This window comes from Amborella trichopoda, chromosome 4, assembly GCF_054954075.1.
Source record: "Amborella trichopoda isolate Santa Cruz 75 chromosome 4, AtrichopodaSantaCruz75HAP2 v2.0, whole genome shotgun sequence".
Taxonomy (NCBI): Eukaryota; Viridiplantae; Streptophyta; class Magnoliopsida; order Amborellales; family Amborellaceae; genus Amborella; species Amborella trichopoda.
Genome location: NC_142339.1, coordinates 54476573 through 54490270, shown reverse-complemented (window position 1 = coordinate 54490270; position 13698 = coordinate 54476573). Strand labels below are relative to the sequence as shown.

Here is a 13698-nt window from a genome sequence, read left to right as displayed (position 1 = left end):
TTAATTAATTTTATGCTATGTAATTTTTAGAATGTTTATTTGAATTTTTGTGAATCTTATGATATTTTTATTTTTGTCATTTGGATTTATAAATTAAGAGAAGTTAATTTTTCAATATTTTAAATAAAATATAAGATTTAAAAATTCTAAATATGAAATAAAATATTTTTTAAAAATATATGAGACCTCTCTAAAATATAGGGCCCAAAATTTAAATACATGTATATTAGGGTGGCACACCCTACCCATTCACATATTCTTATTGAGAAGAATGTTTATCCTTGTTGGCTTATCTTTTGGGTATAGCCATGATAATGTTGAATATTTGAGATATTTACTAAACCTTTGAATCAAGATTGGTTGATCCAATAATTAAAAATTGGATAGATTAAAATATAAGCTTTCTTTATTTAATAACAACCTTGATTCAATAATTAAGGATTTAATATATTAAAATATAAACTTTCTTTATTTGATGGGAATAGATTTAGGAAGTGGAGGATAATGCTCTAGCTCATCTCTTGAATTTGGATGGTGGATCAAAAAGATTGATGACTTAAATCTCTTACCCCAGGTTTCTTTAGATCGACCGTTGAGATTTGACCTTATGAATTGATGTAAAATCCGTGACATAAAAAATCTAAAAAAAAATGTATCCTCATGAGATACGTATTCTCTTCTCTCTCTTTAACAATTCTCTCTCCCTACCCAAAATTTAGCTCACTTCTAAAGGGGAGGTACGTCCCAATTTTTTATCTCTATCTCTAAGTTGTACTATTTTTTGGAACGCACGTCCCAATTTTTTTTCTCTCTCTCTGAGTTGCACCATATCTCTTTCTCCAAGTTGTACCATGTTTTGGTGGCCACACTACCTCTGCTCTTTGTGGGTGACAAAGACGTGAAACTTGTTGCTAGTAGGTCTCTCCCTCCCTCTTCATATTCATCTCTCATCTCTCTAAAATCAAGCTAAGAGGCTTGATCAAGATTAAGCCATTGAGTAGATTTTTGCCATAGTAGGGAAATTAACATACCGATCATAGATCCTGAACACCATCGGAAAGAGAAGACTCGGCGTGAAGTGTATTAAGTCTAGTTAGGGTAATCTTCCGCAATTTTACCTTTTTAAATATTTACTTATCTTCCCATAAAGCAATAACGTCTAGGTTTATTTTTTAAATAAAGAATTGTATTTTTTTAAATATTTACTTCTCTTCCCATAAAGTAAGAAAGTCTAGTTTTATTTATTGAATAAAGGATTGTATTTGAAGAGGTAGCAATTGAAAACCGATCTTGTTTTTATTTTATTTATTTTAAGAATGGTTTGATTATAATTGGACATTGTAAGTGATCTTGTCACTGTAGGGGTAACAAATTTTTTTAAGAAATATATATACCCGGCTTTATTATAAAGTCCTTTAAAAAACGGGTGTCACAATACTAGAATATTCTGTTTCTCAATTAGTGTAACAATGTGACACTAGTCGAAGACTCACAACGAAATAGGAAAAAGAAGAACAACCAAGATGGAGTGGAAGAAAAACTTGAATTCAAAGATAGAAAATGAGGTAAACAAAAGCTTTATAATCCTGACACCTAACATCAGTCTTAAAACCTGTCACACAAATTTTCGTACAATATGGTGTACACAAAGACATTACAATCTTAATACCTAAAATTAATATGGTGAACACGAAGACATTACAATCTTGATACCTAAAATTAACTTATTTTATTTTTCCACAGTACCTCTCTTTAAACAGAGACACTTACAACCTATGTGCTACAATAACTATCCACTTACAACAATAGCTACTAACATGTACTCTAAATTTTTATTAGGTAAAATTACAAATACAAGCTGCATCACCCCAAATAAAATTTTAAAAAACCTATCATGATTCATAATAAAACACAATTAAAAAAAAAGAAAAAAAAGAGGGTTTGAAGGGGATTCCCCTTCTCAAACTGGCGAGAGATAGAAAGTAGAAAACTAGAAATTACTTCTCGGACGTGTAATTTCTCTGTTCTCTCTAAATTCGTCTCTCTTTTCTCCCATTACTTTTCTTGTTATTTCCCCAATCCTCGCTTTCTCTGCCCAACTAATGATCTCTGACCTCCTCTTCCCAACCAATTTTTTTCAACGCCTAAAACACTTTCTTTCTCGCACCAGAAGCAACAGGAGAGAGCATCTTCATTGTCATCAGCAACTATTTGTCTAGTTAACAATTTCTTTTTCTTTGGGTATGTCAATTCCTCAAGGAGTTGGGTTTTCTATAGATTCTATCTTTTTTGGATTAAACCCCATAATATTCTCCCTCACACACACACTCACACACAGAGGCACTTGTATCAGGGCCTTCAAAACTCCCAAATTTCACTATTAATTTGCAGAGTTTTAAATCTTTATTCTTTGCTGTTATCGCTCAGTCCTTCCTTTGTTTTTATAATCCTCCATGTCTCCATTGTTATTACTCGTTGACCTTGCACTATGCGAACTCCTTTTCCATATTGTCTCTCTTTTTATCATTTTTCTTTGTGTTTTCATGGAGGCTAATGATTTTTACGGTTATTGGTTCTGTGCTTTTGTTTCTGGTGCCAGGGGTTTACTTGAATTGAGTTGAGCAAGTGTTCCTGGCGGATAAGGCTCTCATGGAAAGCCTGGGTGGAATTTTGATGATTTGATTTCAGAGCTTGATACCTCTATTATCTAGAGTCATCCCTTTGAAGAGTTCATACCCAAGGTATGTGTATGTTGATGAATTCTTTCATGGAGGTCTATGATTGCTAGCTTGATTGATGTTTGATATTTCAACTGAAAGTTGCTAACCGGAAACAAAAGAAAAGGATATCTGGATTTAGAAACAAAAGTTGCCAGTTCATTTGAAATTTCTAGAAATTATATATTTGTTCTTTAGACCTTAAAACCTTTGTTAGTGGTTTATGTACATCTATATGCATTTGTTATTTCCAAACCTCTTTATATTGGCCTTCTTGTTAGTGTATTTTTCTTGTTAAAGCTAAGAACTTCGATAAATTAATTCACATAATTTTGAACACATATTATTGCTGTGAGTAGATATCAAGTGAAAACAATTCAATATTGGTTACTGGTATCAAACTGGTTTAGATTTAGGAAGTTCTTATGCTTACTGCTGTTATATTTTGGTTATTGACTTGGAATTGTGATTCCTTCGATGATAATGAAGAACACCCATGTTGATTTTCATTTTTGTAATCTCAATTCATTTTCAATCTTTTGTTCTTAGGAGATGTAAGTAAGAGCATGCCAAGAGACCCAAGTACATGAGGACATGAGTATTGTTCTGCGAGAATGTCAATAAGAGTCATGAAAGTCACATACAAATAATGCAGATACCACATTGAAATTCCTTGATCGTGAACAGATACATGGGACATATTGCCGTAAGATGTCAACGACCTTGCTAAGATGGTGTAGTTATGTGTAATGAATGAGTCTATTTGTTGTGTGGCATATGAGCTTGAATATAGATTAATAATTCCACTGAGTCCAAAGATTTATCATAGATTCCCCAGGTAATTACTCGTCCCGTGTTTGAATGTAAATTCATACATTAGAATTTTTGAGAACTTTTACATGTTTACTTGAATGTTCTTTGAAGATGTTAAATAAATAGGGAACCTAGTACAACTGTTCGAATATAGAGACAAAGGAGCTCCAAATGCCATTCACTATCTCATAAGAAGTAAGAGTTAGTAAAAAGCTATCTAACTTGCAGTTTCCTCAGTGTTTAAAAAACTTGCCCGAGTCAACTCGGACATGGCCTCGGCACCGTAATGAGGCGAGTTTATGAAACAAACCAGACTTCTTAAATTCACTTAAAATTTTTTCGTTAATAAATCACTAGTAAATTATTTACAAATATGTTTCTATATGATTTTTATGTTTTTTATGGTGATTTGTGAGTTTTTCTCTACTTATATTCTGTAATTTTCTATTTTTCCCTCTTTTGGATATTTTTAAATTGTTTCAAGCCTTATATGATTTTTTCTTATTTTAATCCATTTTCTACATACTATTTTCCATCTTTTGTATATTTTTAGTGATGTTTATTACTCATTTTGCTTTTCAATGTTATATAATTAGTTTTAACAAATTTTTGTATTCTTTAGGCCCTTTTGGGCTCATGCCGAACTTAGTCTAGTCCACTCAGACTTGCCGCTCCACTCGAGCAAGGGCCAGGGGCCAAGTCCTGAGCCCAAGCCGAGTTTTTTGAGTCTCCTTGATTTTTTTCTTAGCAAACATTTTGTAATTTTCTAGGAAGTATCCTTTACTGCCATTTCGTTGTTCCACGCTTTTTTTGGGTTCCTTGGTATGCTTGTGCATTTAAAGGAGCCGACCGCAAATAGTTGAGATAAGGCTCAGATGATGATGACGACGATGATGCTTGTGCATTTAAGGCTTTCATAATCTTGTTATGAAGTATATTGTTCCATTAAGATATTTTCTTAATATTGTTAAAAGGAATGAAACCCTTTGAAAAAGGGAAATATTGTTAAAGGTCAAACCCTTTAAAAAATTATTTAAGGGCTCAAAAAACATTTGAGGGCATACTTTTTATTTTTCATTTCACTTATATACCTTCTCAAAAATAATTTTAAAAATACCCAAATTGCCTCTATCCCGTATTTGGAATGAGGAATAATGAGGGGTATTTCAGAAATTTGACTCCAAGAAGCCTCACTCTAATGACGAAAATATCCAAAGTTGTTTTGCATTAAATAACGAACATATTATTTTGTATTAGTAATACAGAACAACTCGGGTTCTTGTGTAATTTGATACATACAAAGTATAGAATGACAAAAGTACCCCTAGTTGTTCTGCATTACTAATACTAAGCAATGTGTTTTTTATTTGTAATATGGAGCAACTAGGGGTATTTTCATCATTCGGTTGAGGCCTCTTCGATGTCAAATCTCAAAATACCCATAATTATTCTATATTCCAAATACCAAATAAGGGTAATTTAGATATTTTAATTTTTTGAGGAGATAGAAATGAAAAATAAAAAAATATACCCTCAAATGTTAATATTGATAATATAACACTTTTAATGATTTTGCAAGGGGGGCTAATGATATTTCCCCTTATAAAAACCTAGTCTTTTTAACAACTGTATCCCAAGGTTTACTGCACTAGTTTGCTGCTCTCCCCTTCTCCTCCACAGTACAAACTAGTTCCCCTTTTCTTTTGTACTGTAATCTTTTCTCTGCTATGGTAATTTGACCATGCTTTCTCTCCACTTTCTTCGAATTTAACCATTGGTGCTTTCTTCCCCCCCCCCCCCTCCCCTCTTGCTTAGTTTCCCGCTTGGCACAAATTGGGTTTCTCTTTGTTCTTGCTGTAAGTTTCATGTTGATTTTGAGGTTTTGACAAAGGTGTTGTGTAATCTATTTGTCGCTTGGTTTTCTTCTTATGTCACCTTCTTCTGGTTTCGTTTGTGTAGCTTTTTAGTTTCGTTTGTGTAGCTTTTTACAATGTTGTTTATTTTGTGTTTTTATTGGATGCTTTTTTTGGATAAATATTTTTATTGGATGCTTGCTTTGAGAATTTGGGCTAGGGTTTCCTTTCTTGATTATGGTTTCTTTAAATAGAAAAAAAAGAAGAAAAACACTCTCAACCTCTCTTATGTTTTGTCTCTTTCTACACTATCCAACTCAATGGGATTTGTTCAACACTTCTCTATTTCCATTGTTTCTTCTTTTATTTTATTTTCTTCTACATAATGCCTTTCTTCTCTGCAATCTTCAATGAATTTTCTCTCTAATCAGTTTGTTGTCTAGATAAATTGCTTCGTTTTGAAGGCCTTGCAATTTTTTTATTTTTTATTTCTTTCCACTGGGATTTAAAAGCTGCTCATTAAAGTGTTGGAGGTGGTGTTAAATGCCCAAACAGATGTGTGGCTTCATGAAAAACACTACTGCTTGTTTATTTATGGAATGAATCTGTAACAGTTTTAGGCTGGATAGCCTGAATGAAGCATCGGATGGTCAGCATTTGTTGATAGACGCATTAAAAAATGGTAATTTTATATTTTTAATGGGCCTAATTTTAGATCAATCGGATTTATAAATAAAAAAATAGAAATTACACAGGGCCCATACACATCTCTGATATGTTAAGATTCAATCTAAGCTGACTTATACTCTTCCTTAGGCCGTGTGGCTCACAATCCCTTTTCTCTCGTTAATTTCTTGTTTATTATTTCATTATCAAAGACTTATTTTTCGTACGATGGAGTGTAGGAAGTTACATGTGCTTCTCTAATAATTCTAGGAATAGCCGATTTCCTGAAGGATTTAAGATCCATGGTTTATTGTTTCCCTCATATGCATTATGTAACTCATTTTACATTTATCTTTCCTAATAACTTAATGTTTCTGATAAAAAAAGACCCAATTGTGTAAGCTTTTTGAAGTTAGCTCTGGATTCATTGTCTTTATATTTATTTATATAGAAACCGGTGCTAAACTTGTGATTTCTTCTTTACCATATGTGCTACTAACTAACAATATAGTAGTTCTTTCATCCATTTCATTTTTATCATTCTTCTTGCCACTTCTATTTATTATTGTAACTTATAGTTGAATCGCAGGGAAGAAATTGACTTCACATGAACTTGGTGCTTGATTGCTTGAACTTGATATGGTTCACATGGTTTTGTGTGCATGGATCCAACATTTTTTACTATGGAAATTCCTCTGATTTTTGTTAAGATGTTTATTATGTGATTGCTTCACCCAGTTCATCAATTGTCAATATGTATCGTGAGTTTGCTTGTTGAATGTTGAATTCTAGCAATCTGATCGCCACCAAGATGTTGTGAGACAACCAAAGTAGGAATGGTGCTCTTCAAATTTAGGTATTTCGTGATGGAAGTTTTTCTAGATCCAAACCGAGAACTAGCAGGTGATGAAACTATCATTCTTAGTCAGTTTAATGTGTCCAAAGCTATCAAGGACAGCATCCACTTATATTTTGGTGAGTGCGGCTTAGCTGCAGCAATTGGTTCTTTCCAAGGTAAGTAGTGCTTAGTTGCTATTTTTATTGAATAAGAAGTTTCTGTTTGATAGAAAATGCCTATTTTTTATGCTAGATCCTAGTTGCAATAGATGCCACTAGGATTATGTTTTACTTTTTGGTTTTGAAGGATAAAAAATTGGCCCATAATCTCTTTGGTTATTATTGATTCTTTATTTCTTTATTGATAACAAAGTTTCTTATCTTTGCATGTCTGCAACTAAGGGGAAAATACATTGGAAGTGCAATAACAGTGTTCTGTTTGTATTTTTTGGTTAGTTAAATATGCGAATCCTATTACCAAGGTGTGCATCATCTGAGTCTCATGGCAGGATTACCAGAAGATTTGGTATGCCATCACCATGGTCAGGAATATTGGAAATTGTCCAGTAATTTTCAGCTTGCTAAACATGAGTGGTATGTCCCTTTATTGAGTGACTTCTTGAGGCTAGTGATATATTTTTCTATTATGATGTGATATACAGTCGCCCCTTTGATTTTTACTTCTCTAAACCATTATATCACCCTTGGCTCTACTCTTTGATTTTCAATTGGATAGTCTGCCGTGGATGCCCCAATTTCTTTCAATATTTATATCACAAATAGAATGGCACTTGCTCCTACTCTTAATTTTCAACTGTATGCACTGTTACATTGTAGGCTAGAGGAAAGTGGGCCGATATTCTTTGGTTCTTTCATAGTCACTCCATGTCCTTAAAACTAGTTGAATGTTTTCAAAAAAAAAAATGGTTATCTATGCTTTCATTTCTTAAAATGCAAAGTCCCCTGTGCTTTTAGCTTTTTGTAATGTTACTTGCCAAAATATACAAATCCTGCTCTCTCTTGAAATAGAACTGTATTTCATTTATTCAAAATATACATATACTAACAATTTGTTTTGGATTTGACAGCCTTATGTCGGTTCTCTATATGTTGGTCTGCTTTTGCTAATCTTTTCTGGGCTTCTTTTGTGGAAAAGAGGGGATTCATTGATCACTTTGGAAGTAACCATTTTCTGTTTTTTGGCACAATATCCTTTGTTTTTAAATTAAGATTTCAAAAAACTGGGGTCTGATTCTTACTAGTTTGATTTATCTTCCTCTTTACAAGCTTTCATGAAGATTCAATAGTTTAGGTATGACAAGTAGTGAGTGAGATGTTGGAAACCAGTCCTAGTGATGCATATGAAGTGTAACAGGTTGTATCAGGGCCTGCAAAAGGGAGGCCTTAAAAGTGTGATAACGCAAAGTTTGAACTTTACGTGCTTACTGTTGGAGATAGTCTCTCCCCTCAGGTTCTTCAGCAGGTGCACAACTGTATCGAGAAAATAAAAGTTCTTAAGCTTTGAGAATGGAATTGCAACTCAGTCTATTCATCTTTAACTATTGATCTAAAGGTACCAGCTTGTTTAAGCTGTTGTGCACAAGGAGTTGGGATTTGAATGAAGATTACTCAATCCACATCTTCCAAAGGATATCTCCTCTATCGTGATTGGGAATTATTTATTGTTTCCTTTGTGGAAAAATGCAGAAAGCAATATTATTGTTTTTGGCGATGCAGTTCATTGGATTACTTGTTTTTTTTTATCTTCTTACATGGACAACATGATTGTTTCCTTGCTTTTCTGTCAGAGGGGCCAGACATTATTGTTTAGCTGATTCAAAGGAACACGCATGCACGCACGCACGCATGCACGCACACACGCACACACGCACACACACACACACACAGGGTTGTGTTTCTCTCTTCCTTTTCTTCTTCTCGGGAAGATTTCCCCCCTTTTTGTGTCTCATTTTGCAGGAAGAACCGCATTGTTCTTTCACCCTTTCAATCTCTCTGGAATCGTGGATCTCTCTCTCGCTCTCTCCTATTTTCCCAAATTTTTGGGTTTGTTTCTCTATCCTTTTTCTCTTTCGCATTTTTCAGGGAAGATTTCCCTGATTTTTTGTCTCTCTCATTTTGCAGGAAGAACCATGTTATTCTTTCTTCGTCTCCGTCAATCTTTTTGAAACTGTGGATCTAGTATGACATTCCTCTCTCTTGGTTGAGTTTAGTATTTTTATTTTTATTTTTTTGCCTTTTTAAAATTATACTATAAAATTTTCTAGACTTGTAGAGTAATCAAGGTTTACAGAGTTATTCCATGTTAGCTGTAAACCATGTCATGATTTTGTTAATGAAATTCTTCCCTTTATTGCTTTTTCCTGGATCTTTTCCATGGTGAATGGGTTTTGTTGCAGTTTGATTGAAATTGATATCTTTAAATAATATCTGAAAGCTTCAAAAGGATAACTTTGTGTTTCTCCCGAGCTTTGTCAATTGAATACTTATTCATATCTTTTTACAAGGTTTTTGTTGCTCTTTGATGATGGAAAATATTAGGTCTTGGAGAAACCCCGTTTTATCACAAGGAAAAGTTAGTTAAATGATTTTAATAGCTTTTTTGTTTAGTTTTTGTCAGGGTGCTTGGGTTTGAAGTTTGAGAATAAGAGCTGATATCTTTATGTGATCTCTAAAAGGATCACTGACTATGCGTTTTTTAATCAAATGCTTCTTTGCTTTATCTCTGTTTACTATTGCAATGAGTTTGGTTTCTGGTTTGATTGGCTCTGATATCTTTATGCATGCACTAGAACTGTATTGTACATGATCAATTTTTTCTTTTTTCCCCATGGTTTTTCATTTCTTGGATTTTCTCCATGTTTTTTGTCTTGATTATTATAGGTTTTTTTTGGTTGCTTGATTATGGAAACTGAGATGTTTAAGAATCTCAGATGTAGCTATCTACAAGGCAGTTAGTTCTTTTCCCATGTTACTTGCCATGATGATGAGGTATTTGTTAGCATTTGAAGTTTATATTTTGAAGCAACTTATAACAATGCTATATACACGTTCTTGAAGATAAGTAACCGAGAATTGAGATTGTGTGTCCATATCTAAATGTCTTGGACTTAATTGTTATTTCATATATTTAAGAGCTAGGAATTTCCAAGAAACCCTGACATTATCATCCACTTCCGGTGATTCATTGCTTCCTTCTCCTTTTACCCTGGTTTTAATGATGAGGTTTTATACATTTTCCATGGAAACACATACATTAAGTCTACCTCTGACTAACTGACCATGCTATGTATATGATCTTGAAGATTAGAATCAGGACATTGAGTGTTGGGGTATCCATGGTCATTTAGAGGCCATTTGCGCTGGTTCGTTTATTGTACCTTGGATAGTTTCTTATAGGAGTACTCATGCTTTGATTTAAAATTCCTGTTTGCAGTGGGAGTTGTGTTTGTTTGTCAGAGCGGATTATGATATGTCGTGTAGAGTGGGCTCAGTCAACAGTTTTATGTGATTTAGAGCAAGCTGGTAGAGTGTATTAGTGCACTTTTGGGAATCTCGCCTTGGTTTTGTAGTCTATCGCTGAGGCTTAGGTATCCGATCTGCACCACGAGACAGATTTGGGTGTGATCCCAGGAAGCATCAACCATAGTGGGTTCACTGATGCCCCATTGAGGCTAGTTGTTCTAGTGGGAGTTAAATGTTTATCGGCTGGTGGAATGATGTTTGCAAGACAACAGCCTTCACCTCAACACTTTCATTCTTCACAACATAGTTGCATGAGTTCCACATTGATCCTATATTGGTCGGAATCTTGGATTTGGAATGACGTGTATGTGCTGGAGAGAGACCTTTTGCTACTTGTTATGACACATGAGATAGGTAGGTAAAAGTCACCAATGGAATTAATCGATTAGATATGACTTGTCTGTGAAGGGGACATTTACAATCTGAGGTGAATTTGTGATCTTATCTACTTCTTGGCTGACTTTGATGGATCAATCGTGAGCACCTTGCACTGGTATATTTGTGAGCTATTTGATTTGTTGGGTTGGATTGCAGGTACGTAATAATTATGAGTAATTTAGGAGTGTCTATTTGAAAGGGTTTTTTTTTTTTTAAAAAAAACTCTTCTCAAGATTTGCTTAATCTTCCAATAAGATATTTCTTAGTTTCTTTGTCATGTTTTTGTTGGGAAAGAAAAATATGTCCCCTCAATCTTGTCTTATAGTTGTTTAATTAGAAAATGACATTTTTTGAAGAGATTGATTGTTCTAAAGAAGGAACTTTTTTGAAAATATTAATTTTATTTTTATTAACAATCACAGTCAAGGAGACACAAATTGTGTGAAGAAAATGGATTTTAATAATTGTTCAAATCCCCAAAATGTAGGGATCATTATCAGACTTTACATCATTTATAATGAAAATCACATTGCAAAAAAAGCAAGATATCCTAAATCGACGGCCTTATTTATTCTCATGGTCAAACATTCACAAACAATAAAGGAAAAACAAAAACTCCATTTAAGAACTACTCTTAAGCCTGCAAAGGTTCTTCCTAGCCTTGTTCATTTCGTCCCAGAGACGTCTAATCTCATCCTCTGCAGCCCGAATTTCGCCGCCCTCTCCTCCGTGTTCATGAAGTTGTATTGGCGATCAAGGTGGTCTTCAAGCAATTCATTAGACCTTATTTGGCCAAGGAAATACTCCCGAATGCTGGTAAGGCTTCTTGCTTGATTATTGGCAAAATCAAGAAAGTGGAGGATTTCCTCCATCTTCCAGTTGATGTGAAGCTGTGTCTTCCAAAGAAAGAAAAGAGGACATGGACTTCACAGAAGAAGAAGACAGAGACCTTAGAGAGGAAGAAGCCCAAGAAGAAGAACATTGCATGCAAATCGTACCAGCGCAAAATTTCCCCGTCAAGAAGTCGGAAGCCTGCAAGTCCGAATAACTAACTACGGTGGGATTCTCCTTTAAAGACATGGTTTCATGGCAGAAAATAGAAATAAGAGTGTAAAAAGGAGATTCAAGAATTAGAACTTTAAGGGATGAAGACTCAAATCCAGCATTGAGGCGCTCCAGAGAAGTTTCCCGGTCAAATGACTGGACATGAAGTGAAATAGGAAACTTTCCATCCTAGAAGACACCAGTGCCACACTTGTGGCGCAGTAGCCGCTGGATTTGCACCACAAATTGCAGCACGGTAAACAATTTTGTGCTGGAATGCTCAGAAAATTTATGTCGTGCTGACCGATGCAGGTCCAATTAGTTGTTGGAGAGTTTAAACATAACGATTTTCTCATATTCTCAAATTTTAAAAAATTCCCACCTTATTTTGTGATTTACTAAACGTTCACTTTTTCAACTTGCTAAAACCATCATATTTTGGTCCTATCTTGTTCAAATCATTCAAATTTTTGGGTGGGTGTGGTTTTGTATTAGGCCGAGGCCCCGAACCGTCAAAGTAAGGCGTGCCTTCGAATACTGGCGAAAGATGTCTCCATATTGGAAATTTTTGTGATGGCTTAGAAATTTATTTTTATCTTTAATTACAAAATTTAAAGCTTAAAAAATAATGTAGATTGATCAGATTTATGAATAATTAAAAATCTTGAAACCTGACCTTCCAAAATGCATTACAAGATGTACTATTCAAGATTTGAAATCCATTTGTTTTCCACGTATTGAGGTTGAGATGATGAATTTGAGGATTTTTAAGCATTGAAACTTTTGAGTTGCCCCTTAATTTGATGGTTTAAAACTTTTCCCTTCAAAAGAAGCAAATATTTTTAACAAATTATCAAGATATTCTCTTTATTTTCAATAAAAAAAGAGAAATAAGATTTCCTCCCCTAGAAGTTTCTAGAAGCCTTTTCTCTACACCATCTTCAAAAAAATACGTTCACTTTTACAACACAATTTTGAAAAAAAAAAAGATTCAAAATTCAAAATAATTTTCAAAGTTCCAAAAACTTGCTTCATGGGCCAAAATAAATCTAAAAAATAAATTTTTATTTTCAAGAATAAATTCCCAAAATTTTCATTTAATTCTTCATTATCCCATAAATCAAGAAATTTTCAAAATGATTTTCATACGCGTGAGCCTAAACCGCGTGACTATTCCACTTCATTTCATTCATTTGTCAAAGCTCTCGTTAACTTTTACCATTTAATTTCAAAATTTCATTCAAAGATCTTAGGTGCGCCATGGCCTAAACTGCCAACCAAACATTTTATGAAATTTATTTTATGAAATTTTGCAACCCATCGCAGTCATGCAAAAATTTCTTTTATCTTCATATTTTCCAAAATCATTTCAAGTTAACTCCATGCCTGAACGTTACTGTTATTCATTTTCACAAATTATTTCAGAAATCTGCTCTCGTATAGCTTTAAAGGTTGGGCGTCTCATTTCCAGTCCCGTAAGATATTAAAGGTTGGGTGTAACGTTTCAAGCGTGAAACTTTTAACTCCATAGGACGTAAAAAGTCGGGTGTAGTTTATTCATTTGTCTTCGATATGACACTAAATTTTATGCAATTGTTTTTGCAATTTTTAATTGTTAATTTCTTAATTTCACTGTATTTAATTTCCATTTGTTGATTTTGTATTTCTTAATTGCTCATTTGTGATATATTGTCCTTAATTTCCTCTATCTTAATTTAATGTTTTTTTTTGTTAATTTTGTATCTTAATTACTCATTTTTGATATACTATTCTTAATTTCCATTATCTTAATTTCATGTTTTTTTGTTAGTTTTGTATTTCTTAATTATTCATTTTTGATATATTGT

General features: G+C 33.7%; 1 long non-coding RNA gene across 2 annotated transcripts; it reads left to right on the top strand.

Annotated features, from left to right (window-relative positions):
• Positions 1 to 1940: 1940 nt before the first annotated feature.
• LOC105420553 (uncharacterized) lies at positions 1941 to 12247 on the top strand. 2 transcript variants are annotated; one of them, XR_016054862.1, is made up of 7 exons: positions 1941 to 2241; positions 2600 to 2741; positions 6842 to 7063; positions 7343 to 8950; positions 9029 to 9085; positions 10341 to 10963; positions 11512 to 12247. It is a non-coding gene; the product is annotated as an uncharacterized LOC105420553 (long non-coding RNA). The 2 variants fall into 2 exon arrangements; XR_016054863.1 differs by lacking the exon at positions 10341 to 10963 and having other exon boundaries at positions 11512 to 11647.
• Positions 12248 to 13698: the final 1451 nt, after the last annotated feature.